Source organism: Oryx dammah, unplaced genomic scaffold, assembly GCF_014754425.2.
Source record: "Oryx dammah isolate SB20612 unplaced genomic scaffold, SCBI_Odam_1.1 HiC_scaffold_26, whole genome shotgun sequence".
Taxonomy (NCBI): Eukaryota; Metazoa; Chordata; class Mammalia; order Artiodactyla; family Bovidae; genus Oryx; species Oryx dammah.
In genome coordinates this window covers 30,911,969-30,927,342 of record NW_024070210.1, presented here as the reverse complement: position 1 = coordinate 30,927,342, position 15,374 = coordinate 30,911,969, and the positions used below count along the sequence as shown (strand labels likewise).

The following is a 15,374-nucleotide window of genomic DNA, read 5'->3' as shown; positions in this document are numbered from 1 at the left end:
TCACAAAGGTTGCACCAAAGACCATAAAAATACTATTTTGATGCCAACTGAGCATATTGGATTGGGGTAGGGGAGGAGAAGTGAGTAATCAGAAAGCTGGACCATCAATATAAACACTCAGCAAAAAGCAGCATTTATAGTTTTCAGTTAGTCCAACAAACACTTTCTTGGCTTTGAAAAGTAGTACTCAACTGGATGAAAATTTTATATACGGTAAGGGTAATAGAATGGACTTTAAATTCTCCTTTATACACAGAAAAAAGCTTATTAAAAGCATCCCAAAGAGTGGAGGATAAATTAGACATTCAACAGCTTCCCCCTGTTCCCAAAATCAATTTTACTTTTGCTTTCATGCAGCCTACCACAAGCTCCCAGGCACAGGGCGGAGGAGCTGTGCATCCTTAGGAATGAACACAGCACCAGCCCACCTCACTTTGCAGCTACCCTGGGATCAGCCTCTACTGTGGTAAGCATTTTTATCTAATTATACAGAAGGCTAATGAGTCTCTGAAGTTATCCAGTGACTTCAAGTACACTGTATAAACAGAAAAACAGAGAGAAAATACATTTTTACCATTTGTTCAACTCCCACTGGTATACTATCACTATAGCATCTAGTGATGGTATTCAAGCTATTGAATCAATGATTCTATTTATGTGGCACATTTCACAGTAAGCCAAAACAAATATGTCATCACTTTAGGACAATTTAATCTTTCTCCTCAAGGTAAGAAAGGGATAGGAATCATTATTCTACTAATACTTTTCTGTGCCCCAGATTTTTTAAGATGTTGGAAAATCAGGCCAGTAAGGTCAGAGTACTCATACAACATCTCAATCATGGCAGTGTAAATCAGTAACATAGAGAGAGCTAGGAAAGGTATGGCTTTTATTACACCTATAACACTATTGCATTAATTTGTGTATTTGTCTGTCCTCACAAATGCCTCAAGGGCAAAGACTGTTATCTTATTATCTTTGTCCAGACACAGCCTCATCGCAACTATGCAGTAGGTGCCAGAGATTTGATTCTTGAATGAATGAATGTGCACTTGAACGTGTTAGTAGATTAACATATGTGACCAAACACATAGAATACATACACCGGAATCCACATTGGTTGTTCATAGCTCTAATTACATAATTCAGAAAACCCTTCGTTTCTAATGACAGGAATATTAGCAATCTCCATGTGCTCAATGTTTTGGTGCAAACTGATCTTTAAAGAGGGTACGTACAGAGAAATGCACTGGACATCTTCACACTTTCCCCTCCTCTGACACCCAATATGATTGAACTTAAAACTGACAGCATTTGTAGTGAGAATTAATCATAATGGTACCTGGTGCTATTATTTACGTTTCCATTTGTATTTATTCTAACCCCTGGATGGGTTGAGGGTTAGTGGAATATTCACTTAAAAGCAACTTCTGGAGAGTAGGTTCTGACTTAAAGTCCTCAGGTGTCCCCCCACAGAACCTTGCAGAGAATTAGACACATATGGGAGCTCTAATCACATGCTGAATTACAGCTCACCTAAATCAAATCCTAGGTCCACCAAGTTCCAGAGCAACAGCACAAACTGTCTAACAGGACAGTTTAACTGTCTAACAGGACTGTCTAACTGTCTAGCTCTTAAAGGACAGATTTTTCATCTGTGTAATGTTTCTGCTTAATGTTAAAAGATAACTGATTAACAATAAGTTGACTTTAACAAGAGCCTCAAGGCACAGGGTTGAAGGGCACATTTGTTGTCCTTGTTAGTGACCTTAAGGTTAGAGGTGTTCATTGCAATATTTTAATTCTGTCATCTATCTTTGACCATCCTATTTAAAGCAGCTTCCCTTAGCCTGCTTTATTTTTTAATTCACAGCACTTGCCACTATACTATAATATGTGATACCATAATATGTGTTTCCTTGTATATTGTTAGACTCCCCCACTAAGTGAACTCCACGGGAGCAGGGCATCTGCTTTGTCTGCCACTCTCCCCCTGACCCCCACTGTGCCTAGGAAAAAGCCTGGCATGTTAATAGGCTTTCATTAATTATTTACCTAGTGATGCTGCTGAATTTACAAATATTCACTCATCAACAGTCAGACTATCATTTGAGATAAAGCAAAGAGGTCTAGGAATGTTAACTGCTTGATAATTATCACACATATTTGAAAGCATGCATGTACATATCCCACTAAATCGAAACTGAAGTCTTCAGGAAATGAACACCCAGAGCCAAGGGAACATATTCCTCTGACGAAAGCCTCAGCCAGTGATCAGTAGGAAGGAACAGGGCCAAATATTACAAAAGATTTGGAAAAAGATTTGCTGCGTTCTACTAAGACTAAAAAAAAGGAGGGAAGGAATAGCTGCAAATAAACCAGATGGGGTAGAATGCCATGAAACTTACAGCAGATGGCACTAAAATATTAAACTAACATTTCCTTATGCTCCAAGCTGAGCTCTATGTTAACGCTGATTAGGAGAATGAGTCTATTTAAAAACATGCAGATGAAAAATGAATCTGGTATTGTTAAACTGTTCTGCTAAAAACAACTCCAAGCATTAGCATCTAATGTGCTTTCACACAAGCGGTATGTTAATATTATTCCGGCAAGGTTATGTCTAACAAAACCACCTAGAATAGGAGAGAAAAAAGCTCACAAGTCTCATGAATCTGTTCAAAAGCAAGCTCAGTGTGGTAAAGCCGTGAAAATCTGCTTCTCTGATCTCCATAGCAACCGCAGCAACGCAGAGAGACGCTTAGAAAACCAGATTTGTTTCCCTCTTTTCTAAGTACCTTTCCGTGATATTTTTGGATACTGTTGAAGTACAACTGACCCTGCGTAAGGTATAAACACGCTGCCTGTTCCAATGGCTTCATTACTAGATGGGGCGGCTTGTTCTTTCCTCACTTAACCCACAACGGTGATGCCGCTGTCAACAGCACAGCACCTGGCTCTCTGGGGATGCCCCAGAAAAATGCTGCCAACTGAAAGCCAGGCTTAAGGATATTTATAGGTTGGCATGGGCTACCCAGTTGGAGAAGAAGATACCCTCAAGATTTATAAACCATGCAAAGTAATCAGCATATTATTCATCTGCTTTACAAATATTATGTAAGGCTTCCCCCTAAAAGGGAGCCACAGAATACTCACTTTCTCACTGAATCTGAGGTATAAAGACTACCAAGTCCCAATAAAAAGGTAGGGAAAGAATTTAAAATAGGACCATGTAAACAGGTATGCGCTGAAGAAGTCTTTCAATTGTTCTGTATTATTAATCTGTATGCTTGAAAATTTTCATATTAAATATTGGGAAAAAAGAAAATATATCTAATCATCATATAAAACACTAACCAAGGGAAGTTTCCACCGTTTCATCTTCTTATTACAGTTAGTAGAGTTGAAAAATAGAAGAGGGATATTTGTTCATTGGCTAATTAAAAGTGACCAACTGAAACAATGTAGAGCATTCTTAAAGAAATTTAAATATGAACTGGGCATTAGATGTAACAGTGGTCCTGTGGTTACATAAGAAACGTTCCTAGTTTTAGAGAGTACACTGAAGTATTTAGGAGAGGAAACTTATTGGTGGCTGTGACTTAATTTCCAAATGCTCCCCCCAAAATTATGTGAAACATGATAAAAATGGTACTGTTAAATTTTGTAGCTCTATATTTGGAAATTCATTATACTATTCTCTCCAATGTATCTATGAAGTTTTCTATAATAATCTATTTTAAATATCTTGAAAAAAATAGAAGCATGAGTGCTCATTCAAATCATAGGTAAGAATTAAGTATTTGAAGGGTCAACCCTAATCTTGTCTCCTTTAAAGAATGATTAAAATACATACTATTTTAAACACTTTGTCAGTGCTTAAATATTATTAAATCCACACTGAAATACCCTGTGTGGATTTCTGGAATGGGCTAATGAACAATTATTTTTAAAAGCATGAAAATGTTGGACAAAGAAGATGAAGCAAAATTTACCAAGTAAGCAAGATGTTGTAAGAACCCTCCCTAGATGGGGACAGAAATACTGCACAAATCCTGCCCCTGCCTGATGCCAGTCTGCCTGCTTCTAGGGGACCAGGCAGACAAAAGACTGCCCTGGAGTCGAAGAATGTCAAAGTTTCCTCCCCACTGAGGATAACTGAAAGCATGTAACAAAAAAATAGAAGTGAGTTTTGAGAGAAATGGCCATCATCTGGAGCATTTTATATAAGAAACCCTCAAGGATTTGTCTGTCTAACTCTAAAGGGGAGATTTCACATTTATAATTGTGAGAAGGCGGCTAAACCTTGCCCCCAATGTTACTTCAAATATTCCTAAAGAATCTGATTGTTCAGAAGGTAGTTTCCCATAAAAACAAATCAGAGGGGTGAATCTTTAGAGTCATGCTTTGAGAAAGGAGGAAGAGGCATCTGCAATATTCCAAGTCTGCCATGAATTCAGGGGTACGTGTATTCATTGTGTGCGTGTGCTAGTTGCTCAGTCGTGTCCAACTCTGCAACCCCATGGACTGCAACCTGTCAGGCTTGTCTGTCCATGGAATTCTCCAGGCAAGAATACTGGAGTGGATTGCCATTCCTTTCTCCAGAGGAACTTCCCAACCCAGGGATTGAACCCTGGTCTCTTGCATTGCAGGCAGATTCTCTACCATTTGAGCTATAGGGAAGCCCTATAATGGAAAATAGTCTTAACAGTTATTTCTGTTTAAGCTGCTACTGCCCTGGTCATTCTGTGTTGAGAGAAATCTGATTGGACCAGAGCTGGGAGCTTAAGCTAAATATTGATGAGGTGAGGTGTGACAGGAGAGCATCGAATGGTAGTGAAGCAGTCCACTTGGATCTTCCCCGTTCTGGATAACAGAAACGCTGAGTGCACAGAAGGAGGGCAAGATGCTGATGGAGCTCAGGTGCATGGCCAGGCTACTGTGGCTATGATCTGGAGGCCTGCCATACAGCCAGCCACGGAAGGCCAGGGGTGATCTACCAAGGGGAGCCCATCTGTGCTGCCTTACCCTTCATAACCACCATTACGATGGCAGCCTGCCTGTACAGAAAACGTGATCAAATCATGAAATGTGATGATAATTGCTTCCATTTACAATGTGCCAGGTCTTCTACTAGCCTAAGCTCCTTAAAAACAGTTTCAATGTATTCAAGTTACATTTCATTACAATTCAAGAGAGTAGGAATTACTAGCCATATTTTACAGATGAAGCCTCAGAAGTTTTAAGCCAGCAAGTGGTAGACTAGGGTTCAAACCCAAAGCTGTCTGATTCCAGAGCTCATGCCTTAATCACTATGTAATACAACTTTAATAACAAACCTTATTTTTAATTGGGTTGTGCTGTATTCAAAACAACAAGAAGCATTTACTGCAGAAAGTTTTTCTATTTTATGAGGGTTATAAAGTTTCAATAGACTAGTCTTGCACAAATTCCATAGGCTCAGCAAAGAAAAGCTGAACAGTGACCTACAGTGATGTCATCTTCTGCTTTGTCAACTCAAATCTATTATTGGCTTTGTCAGCGGAACCTCAGAAAGTGTCTTTCTTTGCTGACTCCATTTGCCCTTTCCTGGGCTGATCACTCTAGGAGAGCGCAGCCAAGAGGTAGACGCCCTTTATGAGTAACAGTGGGGATTCACAAGCAATGTTCTCTTCTCAATTAGCCTATTATTCTTTAATCTTTCGCTGGATTCAATAACATTTAAATGAGCTCTTAGAAAAGAGCACAATCTATAAAACATACTGACATACAATAAAATCCCATAATACACTTCTGGGGCTTCATCTGTGTGTCTAGAGTCACTGCTCATTTAGTCACCAAATATTTATTGAGTCTCTATAAACTTATCAGGTGCCATTGTAGGCACTGGAAATAGAGCACTGAAAGAAAGTATGTAATCTCAAAGAGTTTAAGATCTATTTGGTAAGAACAAGGAATAAACAATAAAAATGCATATTTAATATACTGGGTAATGGTAAGTACTATGAAGATCTATAGTAAGAGAGAATTATACTAGAGGTCTGTGATAAAGACTGATGCTCATCCAGTTTCCACAGTGTCCCATGTATCAGGGGAGAGTCACATGACTAATTCTGGCCAAGGGACCATAAGCAAAAGTGACATGTTTCATTTCCAGGAGGAAGCTTGGAAGAGCTAATGTGCCCCTCCAGCTCTCTCTTCCCCTGGCGTGGAAACCTGGGAAGCTGTATGTTGATATTCAGTGGCATGGGAGGGAGGCAGCTTGGATCCCTTTGTAACTGGATAAAAAAAGAGCTCCCATCAATGAGCATAAATTTTATATGAGCTAGAAATAAACATCTGTTGAGATAAGCCATTGAGATTTGAGAGTTCCTTACTGAAGTATGGCCTAACTCAAACAAACTAGAGAACACTGGAGCCTAGGGAGAGACAACAAATGAGACTATTGGGAGCCCATACACCATGGATAGAGTTAACTCAGTGGCAGTGAACCCTGGATAGACATCTTACATCACCCAAGGGATATTGAAAGTACTCATCTACATATGTAACACTCAAAGGTTATACTCTGGGATATTTAGAGAAGGGCCTAAGCATATGTATCTTGGGGAAAAAAACTACTCAAAAAGATGATCAATTGGGTCTATTGGCTTTAAGAAACCTCCCTATGGACAACCCATCCAACAGTATGCTTAGGAACGAGCTTATTCGTGAGATCAAGTCAACTTCATATTAATCACTGGAAAACAGCCAATCAAACTGCAGCATATAGAGATAACCTGTAAGATATTTGAAATATTATGAAAGAATTTTTGTGCTGATGGACTAGATTCTTCCAAAGTTCCACTCACTGTATGGTTATTATTAACATAAATATTTAAATAGTAATAAAATGAGAGGGTAATAACTTAAATCATCTAAATTAATTATCACAAGAATCCTGTGATGCTGGTACTATTCTCCACTTAGAACAAGTGAAAAAATCTAAGTGCAGACAGGGTAACTGCCGAAAATCACACAGCTAGTAACAAATGGTAGAACTAGGATCCAAACCCAGCTGGTTCATGATATGCAGTCAAAACAATACAGAGTTTGGAGAAAGGTACTCTAGATAAGGGGCCACCAGACGGGAAACACTTTAGGCATGGGCTCAGGGAATAGTTGCTCCGATTCTAGTTAAGGACCCAGGTGCTTAGAGAACAGAACAGTTCACAGGCTGCCAAAGCATGGTGGAAATTTTCAATGAAACAATCTACTCTTCTTGCCCCAATTCTATGCTCACCAGGCAACAATGAGCTTATCTCCACGTTGGGGTGGAATTCTCCTGATCTCCAGGTAAACTGGAAATGGGCATTCCGGTTTATATCAGATTCAGATACATTTGTGTTTCAGAACACTTAGTAAACTGAGAACAGAGTCTTGGAGTGAGAAAACTACTCTCTAGAGTGGACCAGCTCTACCCTCGGGTGGTTCATTCCTTCAGATCTGTTACATAGAAGGGATCACACAGTAGCTTGCTAACACACGCACAAAAAAGAATTGGTTTGTTAAATTACTTCTATATAGTGCACTCTAGGAAATGGAGAGTATCAGGGACCCCAGGGAAGTAGGATACAGAAAATGCATTTCTGAAAGGGAAGCAGGTGATGTCAGGAGCACTGGGTTCCAAAGTGGGGGTCTCGAGCAGCTACAGGTCAGGGATACAGCAGATGTGGGAGGTAGAGGGCCCCAAGATCCTGCCTTGGGCTAGCCCTATCAGTGGGACTTCTTCAGTTCTCCCAGTGTTCTATCTCACAGAAACTCTCTATGCTTCGGTTCTAGTGGACCTGAGGGTCACCAGCAGGGCTGCTTCTTGCTTTTCAGAACTCCAGAGAACATGAACTATTCACCTTGTGGTTATTAAAGATTTGTCCAGTTTTTATGACAATATTTAGATAAGTAGCAACAGAACATCTTGAGGACAAGAGTGTCATTTTCTAATTTGCTCAGAGTTACCTCACCAGCATTTCTAACAGTAGGATCAACTAGCATCAGCAAAGGAGAGTACAAAGGAGAAAGGTAGAGAGAAGGGGAGGCAAAACATAAAAATTATACAACTGTGGAACATATGGTCCAACATATATTCTAACTGTAGATCTTCTTTCTTAACCTCACCTTTACATCATGAGTTACCATACTAGTCAAGATGAGGCAGGCTATGGTAACAAATAACCCTTACCATGGGAGAAATCTGTTTTGGGGCTAACTTAATACAGCAATATGTGTGTTCATTAGCAGGCAGCTTCCCTCCAAGCAGTCATTCAGAGGCCCAGGCTCCTTCCCTTTTGTCATCCCTCACAGCCTGAAGGAAGAAAAGGCACAACTACATCTTAGCCACCTTGCCCCAGATGTGACCCACATCTCACATTCCACTGATAACAATCAGGTGTTTAGCTTCATCTACATGCAAAGAGGGCTAGAAAATGCAGTGGCTGACTAAACAGTCTTACCCAGCAATGACGCTACACTATGGAAGTGAAGTGAAAGTGAAGGTCACTTAGTCGGGTCTGACTCTTTGAGACCCCATGGACTATACATTCCATGTAATTTTCCAAGCCAGAATACTGGAGTGGGTAGTTGTTCCCTTCTCCAGGGAATCATCCCAACCCAGGAATGGAACCAGTGTCTCCTGTATTGTAGGTGGATTCTTTACCAGCTGAGCCTCCAGGAAAGCAAACTATTGAAGAGGAAGTATCAATTTGGTGGAAAGTGATCCATCTTTACCCATTACAAAATGAGCATTATATAAATCACAAGAACAAATATACAAAAGGGAGATAAAACTTACAGTTCAAGTGAACGATCTTATGCCTCATCTTAGAGGCAAATTTCCAGATTTGACAGATGAACAGTATAGCTGAAATCTGAAAGTATCTTTTTCAAAAAGGACATTGCCATCAGTCTCCAGGGCATTAGTCTTTCCTGTACTGATGCTGAAGCTGAAACTCCAATACTTTGGCCACCTGATGCGAAGAATTAACTTTTTGGAAAAGACCCTGATCCTGAAGGCGTGAGGAGAAGGGGATGACAGAGGATGAGATGGTTGGATGGCATCACCGACTCAATGGATATGAGTTTGAGTAAACTCTGGGAGCTGGTGATGGACAGGAAGGTCTGACATGCTGCAGTCCATGGGGTTGCAAAGAGTCAGACATGACTGAGCGACTGAACTGAACTGAACAGGATCTGAGGGAAAGATGTGGTCTACACAGGAACTAGGGGTTTAGAAGTCAAAATGAAAGCCAGGACTTTTGGCTTTGTAAGTAGAGCACAGATTTGTGGGATAAATAAAATCTCAAAATTTTAAGATTCTGGTTTCAGAATAAGATAGGGCTTTAAAATGTGGACCCCAACAAAGGGAAGAGAGAGAAAATAAAAAGGACACATCAACAACGAGGCCATTCTACTTATATCAAAATTATTTAGAACCAAGTTATTTATGATTTTATTTATGTCTAACATTTGAGAAAACTGTGACTCTATGTAAAGTGATTTGACCATCACTTGGCTAACCTAAAATTTAAAAATTAAAAAAAAAAAATTAAATCCTCTCCAGGTGATTGGACTGAATTTCCACATCATTGACCATACTACCACTTGATCTAACTGTGCTTCATGCACCATTATAAGACTATTTATAGCACTATATGTTTAAGATATTAAATCTTAATCTCCAAATTATAAAGCCACTTCACATAGAGGAGCATTTAGGTTTACTTACAAACAAGTCAACTACCTGGAAATCAATTTAGTTGGAAAAGGGCACTGGATCAGAGTCAGGAGACCTTATCTCAAATTTTGGTTCTTTTACCCCTGCAATATTACCAAGAACAACTGATTGTACCTCAAATCCTGACTTCAATATAAAAGGAGGGTGTTGATCAAAAAACTCCAGTTAATATGAAACTTTGATTCATGAATCCTATATGATATTATATTTTTTGGCACAGGCAAAATGGCTAACTTAAAATTAATTCTGGTACAAACCAGGTTACCCTTTTAGGAATTTTTCTGGACCTCTGTCCTTGTGCTTATTTCAAGGAAAATATGGATGACAATTTAAATGATCAATCCCTATACAAACGGTGCAGTCACATGGACACTGTAGAATCACTGAAAGATACATTTTCTTACATCCTAACCCAGAAACTTTATAAATTTGAAATGTATAATTTCAAATCCTAGTGGCTTCAGATGAGATTAAAAAGTAGAGGTTGGATATTTTCATCACAACCACTGGATGGCAACAGACATTAACAGTGAGTGGGGAAAATCAATATGAAAGCCACTCTTCTCTGCTTTACTTGTTTTTTTTTCCTGCGTTTTTAGATATAGCATCGAATTTCCTACAGATGTTAGGGGGAGGTAAACAAAAGTGAATTTGAAAGCAAAAAATAAAAATAAAAAAAGATAGCTTTGGAACACATATTCTGCTTTTGTAAGTGCTTTGCTTTTAGAGAAATCTCCCAAGATTTCAGTGTTCAGCTGAGTTGTAAAAGAGGTACCAGCCAGAAGGGAAGAGTTAAATCAGAATGCTCTATTTACCAGAGTATGCAGGTTTGAGCTGAATTATTTATCAGTGATAGTGAAATTTTTGATCTTGTGTAAGAAGATTAAGCTTGCTACTTCATTTGTCACTGGAAGCATACAGTTCAACCTGCCTCAGGCTTTCTCCCTCTCCCATGAATTTTCTAAGCTATGGACAGAGGCCATTTGGAGGACTCCTCTGGCCCAGTGAGGTAGGAGACAGTGGGCCTCTGGGCTGGACACCTGGTATCTGTCAAGTGGAGTAAAATTCAAGCTTTGTTCTCACCCAGACCCTCCAAGGACAAAGCTAGTGATAAAAGCTGAACTCTGCTAAAGCAAAGAGAAAAGGTACCCACTCCTGAGGTCAAGGAAGACTTCCCTGTCTGCACAAGTGCAGAAGGCTTCTTGGGGGGTTGAAAAGGGAGGGGATCCCACCCCATAATAAACGTGGACATGCGCTCATAGGCCTCTGCGGTGGGATCCATCTTAGCAAAAAGTTGCACACGCATCTTGGGGAGGGTCCATGGACCAGCAGTGTGAAGAAACAAGATAATGGGCCAAAGGGAAACAAAGACGTGGAAGGGCTTTCCTGTATAAGTGATTTACGTTCCTCTGTCCTGCGGTTCTCCTCACTCAGGACATCCACATTCCTCTCCAGGTGTGGGTCTCTGCCTAGTGTCTGACTTCCTGAGCTCCTCAGTGTCCGTACTCTTTCTCTCTGGGTGTGTATCTCTGCCCTGCATCTGAATTGGATAAACTGTTTTCCCGAGTGCTTTTTCATACACTGTGCTGTGTCTCTAATAATAAACGTTGTACCCGCGTTTAGTGTTTGCCTCCTTGAAACATTCTTGCTTTCAAATAGTGGCAAGAGCCAGGGCCACTTTGCTTCCAGCCTCTGATCCCTGGTGGTCTAGTGGTTAGGACTGTTGGTTTTCATCCAGGCCACCCAGGTTTAATTCCTGGGGAGGGAACTAAGATCTCTTCTCAGGACTGCTCATTGCTCTCCCTCCAAAATCACCAGAAGGCCCCAAACTACTGGGAACATGAATGGTTAGCTAGCTGTGTCCCTGCCCACCCTTTGCAGGTCTTTGTTCTGGAGTCTCTGTGGGGTGGAGAGATAGCAGTAGCACCTCCAGAATAAGCCTGTAAGTCCAGGTTGTGCTCACACTATCCCCCCTCCGCTTCTCCTATAAGGAGGTGGAAGTCTCAGAGTTAACAGTACAAATTTCATTCTAAATCCTACATAAAAACCATTTAAAAACACCTAAGCTCAGTCAAGAGAAGGCAATGGCACCCTACTCCAGTACTCTTGCCTGGAAAATCCCATGGGCAGAGGAGCCTGGTAGGCTGCAGTCCATGGGGTTGCGAAGAGTTGGACACGACTGAGAGACTTCACTTTCACTTTTCATTTTCATGCATTGGAGAAGGAAATGGCAACCCACTCCAGTGTTCTTGCCTGGAGAATCTCAGGGATGGAGGAACCTGGTGGGGTGCCGTCTATGGGGTCGCACAGAGTCGGACACAACTGAAGCGACTTAGCAGCAGCAGCAGCAGCAGCAGCAAGCTCAATCAGAAAACCTGCCTGGCAGGATTCTGGCCCAGGCCCTGAAAAAGATGGGACACTTAGAGAAAAAAACCTGACAAAGATAACTCTGAGGGCTTTGAGAGATCAGCCTCAACACAGTCCCTGGAACAATAGTTCTCAAATTCCAGTGTGCCTAGGATTTACTGGGGAGCCACTTAATGAAGCAGATTCCTCAGCCCATTCTTAGGAGATCCTGGAGGTGAGCCTAGGAATCTGTATTTTATCAAACAGTTTATGATGTCAATGGTCCCCAACTGCACTTTGAGAAACACTGTCTAGAAAAACAAATGTCTCCACTGAGTCCCTAATACACTCTCCCTGCCACATGCCCTCAGTTTCCACGAGAAGAGAGAAAGAGTCCTGGACCAAGGCTTTCCCTAGCAGAAGAGGACCCCTAGGTCATTTAAAACCCAAAAGGACCATTAAAGAGATAAGGTTGACTCAGGAAGCACCGAGTAATCACAAATAACAATAATCAATTGCAGGCTTGAGCTGAAGTTAACTAAGGCCAGTGATACACTTGTTCCCACTTCAGACCCCAGTTTGAGTGTTTGTCTTAAACTACCTTTTCTCTGACTTTATCCTCTGCTCTCTGGCAGGCTACCATCTTTGCTTATTAGTATAATTTTGATCCATATTTAGAATTTCACATTAGACTTTCTGAAGCTTTTGTGAGTTCCTGGCCCTCGCCAAAATTATATCTAACTCTTTTTAAAGAACCAACTTGCTGTCCCCTATCCCTGCCTACCTCACTCTATGTCCTATTTAACTTCCATAGGTACCATATTTGACCCTTATTCCAGCTCCGGTCTCAGCCACTCAAACATCACTGTCACCAAAACACGTTAATAACTATTATACCCCCCAATGCTTGGCCATAAAAATATACTTGATATACAGCTCAACCTGGGAGAGAATATTTCAGAGCCAGCACTACCCAAATGGATGATTTTCCCATAGTAGACATAACAAAATTGGCTTCAGTGAGTAAAGAAACTGCATTGAGGTTTGGGGTATTTTTCCTATTATAAATATTTTTGCATCTATTTATAATCATTATGGTGACAAAAACTGAAATATAATTTGAGAGATGTGGGAATAAAGTCACCCCAAATACCAATCCACTGTATCAGTAAGTCCAATTAAGCCAATCTTCAAAATAAACTTCAAATTCAGCCATTCCTCTTCATTTTCATTGCTACCTCCCTCTCCCTGTCATATTGTGATAAAGACCAAACTCTGCACTGTGGTCTGGGCATGAAATGGCACTGCCAATCTTGTTGCTGTTGTTTAGTCACTAAATCAAGTCCAACTCTTTTGAGACCCCATGGGCTATATCCTCCAGGCTCCTTTGTTCATTGGATTTCCCAGGCAAGAATACCGGAGTGGGTTGCCATCTCCTTCTCCACGGACCTTCCCAACCTAGGGACTGAACCTATATTGCCGCACTGCAGGCAGATTCTTTACCACTGACCCACCAGGGAAACCAGCGACAACAACAAAACAACTCTAACTATGGAGACATTTTTTTTTCAGTTTCTAGAATGCTCCCAGAACTTTCTTGCCTGTAGCTTTTGCACTGTCTATTGTCCAGAATGTTTCAAAATGATGTCTTGCCATAGTTGATTGCTTAGTTTCCTCCACTCTGACCTTCTGATGCAAGTTCCACTACCACCAAGTACTCTCTCACGAGAACACATCATTCTGTTGATTTCTATTTAATGTCACCCCTCACCCACCCAAATGAAGCCCTGCCAATTGGTGGAGTCATATCTGCCTTGGTCATCACTATATTGCCTGGGTCAGACAGGCAGTACACCATATTGACTGAAGCAAAGGAAGGAAGAAAGAACTGAATTGATAAGGTCTTCCTCTGGTGGCGCTGGCATAACCTTGGGTAAAATTTATGTTATCTGTATTACAGCAATGTTTTGTGAGGTTACAAAGGCAGGATTCAGAAGCAGAGACCGTAACTGTGAGTGCCCCACCCAGATTTAGAGGAAAGTGAAGTTAGCATTTGAAAGGAGTAGAGAATCCTCTGGAGTCTTGATGCTGAGAATTAGAGGTACATGGATTTTAGTCTCCAATCTCCATGACTGCATCGGTAAGCAAAGATGATTTATGTGAAAGATAAAGGGACTAGATAGAGAATCAGGATCACCATCTAAATAGGGTCATTATTTCTCAGAGGCACCAGAACATATGCCATCTGTGAACTCTTATCTCTACAGGCAAGCTGGACTTGGATGCATCTTAAGGGCTTATCTATGCCCCACTCAGTGACAGACTTTATTTTGGGGGGCTCCAAAATCACTGCAGATGGTGATTGCAGCCGTGAAATTAAAGACACTTGCTCTTTGGAAGAAAAGTTAAGACCAACCTCGACAGCATATTAAAAAGCAGAGACAGCTCAGTCAGACGGGTGCAGAGATGCTTCTGGAAGTAACATGTTGATGGCTGCCCAAGGAGAACCCCAAGTTCAGTTCAAACTTTTATTGGTTGGTGATGGTGGTAATGGAAAAATAATCTGACTGATGAAGCATCATCTGACTGGTGAATTTGAGAAGTATGTAGTTACTTTGGGTGTTGAGGTCCATCCTCTTGTGTTCCATACCAACAGAGGACCTATTAAGTTCAATGTATGGGATACAGCTGGTCAGGAGAAATTTGGTGGACTGAGAGATGGCTATTATATACAAACTCAGTGTGTTATTATTATGTTTGATGTAACACTGAGAGTTACTTACAAGAATGTGCCTAACCAGCATAGGGAATTGGTATGAGTGTGTGAGAACATCCCAATTGTGTTGTGTGGCAACAAAGTGGATATTAAGGACAGAAAGGTTAAGGCAAAGTCAATTGTCTTCCACCGAAAGAATCTTCAGAACTATGACATTTCTGCCAAAAGTAACTGCAGCTCTGAAAAGCCCTTCCTCTGGCTTGCTAGAAAATGGATTGGAGACTCTAACTTGGAGTTTGTCACCATGCCTGCTCTTGCCCCGCCAGAGGTGGTCATGGACCCAGACTTGGCAGCACAGTATGAGCACGATTGAGAGGTTGCTCAGACAACTGCTCTCCCAGATAAAGATGATGACCTGTGAGAAAGTGAAGCTGGGGCCCAGCGGCAGAAGTCTAGTTTTATAGGCAACTGTCCTGTGATGTCAGTGGTACAGCGTGTTTGCCACTTTATTATACAGCTAAGCAGGGCATGTGCTTAATCTTT

The 15,374-nt window shown here is 41.0% G+C and overlaps 1 protein-coding gene and 1 pseudogene across 1 annotated transcript in view; one reads left to right on the top strand and one right to left on the bottom strand.

Annotated features, from left to right (window-relative positions):
- Positions 1-15,374, bottom strand: part of RTN1 (reticulon 1) — a 257,808-nt gene that overhangs the window by 93,771 nt on the left and 148,663 nt on the right. The window lies entirely within an intron of this gene.
- Positions 14,584-15,335, top strand: LOC120852879 (annotated as a pseudogene).